Consider the following 4421-nt stretch of genomic DNA (forward strand, 5'->3'; position numbering starts at 1 on the left):
GGGATAAATTTAAAAGGATAGATACGTATATAAATCTAGTGGAAACGAAAGGGAGGGACCAGAAAATGAAGAGACTGACGACCTCGACCCTTCCTTCAATCATAATTTGGCAACCTTGGACCTGATAAAAATGTATAAGATGTAATTATCTAGTTCATTTTGATAGTGAGCTCTTGATAGCTATTTATACACACTCAGCATGGAGGTTATACACATTCAGCATGGAGGATTTTTCTCAACTGTTTAGAGATTTCCTCAACTGCCTTGAGGAAATCTTATCTACTTATCATGCCCCCGCAAGATTGAGCTTCCATCAAGGATGCCGATCTTGGACCGATGAGATGAAAAAAGTTTACGGGCGAGAGGCTTTGTGAGTGAGTCTGCTAGTTGATCAGTTGTATGTACGTGAGAAACACAGAGTTGATGTCTGACAACTTGATCTCGCACGAAGTGGAAGTCAATGGCTATGTGTTTCATGCGGGAGTGGAACATTAGATTAGCACATAAGTAGGTAGCTCCAATATTATCACAATATATTGTAGGAATAACTGTGGAGTTGACGTTGAGTTCCTTGAGCAGATTTGTGACCCAATTGAGTTCAGCAACGACGGTGGCGATTGCACGATATTCAGCTTCAGTTGTAGATCGTGCAACCGTCTTTTATTTTTTTAAACTCCAACTGATTGGAGTAGCTCCAAGGAAAACAATGTATCCGGACGTAGAAGTTCTATCATCAAAGTTCCCTACCCAATCAGCATCAGCAAAAGCATGGAGATGGAGTGAAGTATTTTTGTGAAGAAAAATGCCATGATTAAGAGTCCCTTTAAGATACTGTAAAATTCGTTTGACCGCAGACCAATGCGTAGTAGATGGTCGATGCATGAATTGTGATAATTTATTGACGGTAAATGAAATATTTGGACGGGTGAGAGCCAAGTACTGTAAGGAGCCAAGGACTTGTCGATATTGAGTCGAATCTGTAGTAGGACTTCCATCACATAATTTAAGTGATTCACTGGTAGAGAGAGGAGTTGTAACCTCTTTCGCATCCTGCATGTTTGTCTTTGATAATAAATCTTGAATATACTTTCTTTGTGATAGGAAGATACCTGAAGGTGTAAATGTTGCTTCCACTTCCAAAAAGTAGCTTAAAGTTCCTAGATCTTTGAGGAATAATCGATCGGCCAAGTGCTTTAGAAATGCCTGAGTCTTCAAAGGATCATTTCCTATGACAATAATATCATCCACATATACTAAAAGATATATTATGCTTTCATTGTGCTGGTAAATGAATAACGAGGTATCAGAGTTGGAATTGATAAAGCCAATTGAGGTTAAAAACGATCCAAGCTCGTTATACCAAGCCCTTGGAGCTTAACGAAGTCCATAAATAGCTTTTTGAAGTTTGTAGAGATGCCTCGGATATTGAGGATGAACGAAACCAGGAGGTTGCTGCATAAAGACATATTCAGTAAGTGTCCCCTGTAAAAAGGCATTGTTAACATCCAATTGTCGTATGTGCCAGCCCTTTGAGATGGTCAAACTCAAGATAAAATGGATTGTTGTAGGTTTAACAATGGGACTAAATGTCTCTGTGAAGTCGACACCAGGTCGTTGATGAAACCCTTTGACGACTAGACGTGCTTTGTATCTGACAATGGATCCATTTGGGTTCCGCTTAATTCGAAAGACTCATTTACACCCAATGATATTTTATGTGTGATGAAAGGGTACTAAGGTCCATGTAGAGTTATGGAGGAGAGCATCATATTCGTCACACATGGCTTTATGCCAGTGAGAAGATTTTTGAGCTTGAGTGATTGTAGTGGGTTCACTGGCCTTAGTGGAGGAACTTGTTTTAGCATGTAAGTCAAGAACTTGACGTGGTTTGACAATACCACTTTTGGAGCGTGTTGTCATTGGATGTCGAGGGGGAATATAAGTCGTAGATTGTGTTGGGGGTATAGCCAAGGGCGAGTCACTATCATGGACTGGGCCAACCGACGGCACGACAATGTCACTAGGTCTAGGAGAAAGTAAAGCCAGTGGCAATGTTGCCAAAGGTATTGCTTCATTAGGAGTGAGAAGCTGTTGAACTAGAGTAATAGTAGCATGCGGATCTTGAGGGTAAGGACTGGATGGTGTCATTTGAGGTTCGTGTGATGAGATCGGAGGGATATTCCAGTGATGCATGTTTATCGGAGTAGCTGGCATGGTAGGATTATTTTGAAAAGGAATGACAAACTCCTCAAAAATAACATGACGTGATATAAAGACTTTTTTAGTTTGGGATTTATAGCATCGAAAAGCATTATGTTCAAGAGAGTAGCCTATAAAAGTACAAGGCTTAGATCGTGGTGTTAGCTTATATGACGCATAGGGACGAAGCCATGGATAACATAAACGACCAAAAACTTTGAGTTTATGAAGGTTTGGAAGCTTATGGAATAATTTTTCAAATGGTGACTGGTATTGTAAAATTGGAGTGAACATACGATTAATGAGATAAACTGCGGTTTGAAAAGCTACTGACAAAAAATGTGGTGGCATGGATGCTTGATGTAGAAGGGAGAGACCAGTTTCAACAATATGTCGAAGTTTACGTTCGGCAGAGCCAACCAATTGGGGAGTATGTGGGGGTGACTTGAGGTGTTGTATACCACAAGCAGAGAGACAGGATGCGAGGGCTTGATATTCACCCCCGCCATCAGAGTAAACTGTTTTAATGGAAGATTGAAAATAATTCTCGACCAACTTTCGAAAGTTGGTAAATACTGTGGAAACATCAGACTTATGGTGGAGAGGATATAACCATGTGTACTTAGTAAAATAGTCTACAAAAATGACATAAAAGCAAAACTTGTCAAAAGAAGGAATTGGGGCAGGGCCCCACACGTCGGTATAAATGATTTCAAATGATTTAGAGCAAGAAATGGAGGTTGTCTCAAAAGGCAGTTTATAACTTTTATTGCAAAGACAAGCATTGCAATGATTAACAGTGTTATTGATTTTCAAGGTAGGAAGAGAATAACGAAAAAATAATTTTTGCTGGATAAAAGGGGAGGGATGACCAAGACGACGATGCCATACATCAACTGGAGCTGCGACTGAAGAGTGAGCAGTAGGAAGGATAATTTGCGAAGCGGATGGCCACTCATAAATTTTGTCTTTGTTCTGGCCCTGGACCAAGGATGCCCCCGTGCTTAAATCCTTAACAAGAAAAAAGTTAGGGAAGAATTCAATTGAGGTATTATTTTGTTTACAGAATTGAGAAACGGAAATGAGGTTTCTTTTAATGGTAGGTGCACACAAAACATCATCGAGTGTAAAAGTTGTGGTAAGTGAACTAAGCGTTGAGGAACCAGAATGAGTAATAGGAATTCTTTTACCGTCACCGATGATGATATCTTCATTTCCATCATAGTTGTTGTAGATGGACAAATTTTGAAGATCAGAAGTGATGTAATGAGAGGCGCCTAAGTCCACAATCCAATTGGATTGGGTAGGAGTTGGAGTAGCCATGAAATTCGCCTGAGGCCACTGTGATGGAGCAGGGAGTCTAGGGCGAGACCAACAGACTTTCGCGGAGTGTCCGACTTTATCACATAGTTGGCAAACGACTCGTTGGTGGCTTGTGAAGTCAGGATGCGATGGCTGAAAATTACCACCTTGATATGGATAAGGGGGGTTTAGTCTGGGCCCCATAGGGCTAGGAGGCAACTTAGCCAAATCGTTGTTGACGTGCTTATTGTATTGGTTGCTCTTCCTCTTGGATTTTTGATTGACCTGAGCTGTAATAGGTGGTCCGGATAACCTATCATCATGCTTCAAGTATGTCTCATAGTCGATCAACTTATCATAAAGTTCTTCGAATGATATTGATGAGTCGTGTGCCCGAAGTGCTGCTGTCAGTTCTTTGTACTCGCCTCCTAGGCCATTGAGGGTATGGATTAGGACTTCTTCATCACTAAGAGAATGACCTATCAAAGCTAAATCATCGATGATAACTTTGATATGTTGTAGATAATCAGCAATAGTACTTCCCTCTTGTTTTGTTTTCATCGGATTAGAGAGAAGTCCGAGCATGCGAGTACGCAAGCGATTTGCCAATGTTATTTGTAACTTGCACCATGCTTCTGCAGCAGTCGTACATGAGGATATCAGCGGGCCAATGGATCCAGCAACGGAAGCTTGAATAGCTTGGAGGATGAGGCGATCTTGACGTAACCATAGTTTATGGGCTGGATTTGGCACTGGACTGGGTTCATTTGGGATGTTGATCATTTCAGGTGGACACTGGAGAGAGCCATCAACGTAACCTAGGAGATCATAGCCAAATAGAAGATTAGAAAGTTGTGCCCGCCAAGATGCGTAGTTGCCGCCTTTGGATAATTTGAATGGAATAAGTGCTGCAACATTGA

Source organism: Musa acuminata, chromosome BXJ2-9 (genome assembly GCF_036884655.1).
Source record: "Musa acuminata AAA Group cultivar baxijiao chromosome BXJ2-9, Cavendish_Baxijiao_AAA, whole genome shotgun sequence".
Taxonomy (NCBI): Eukaryota; Viridiplantae; Streptophyta; class Magnoliopsida; order Zingiberales; family Musaceae; genus Musa; species Musa acuminata.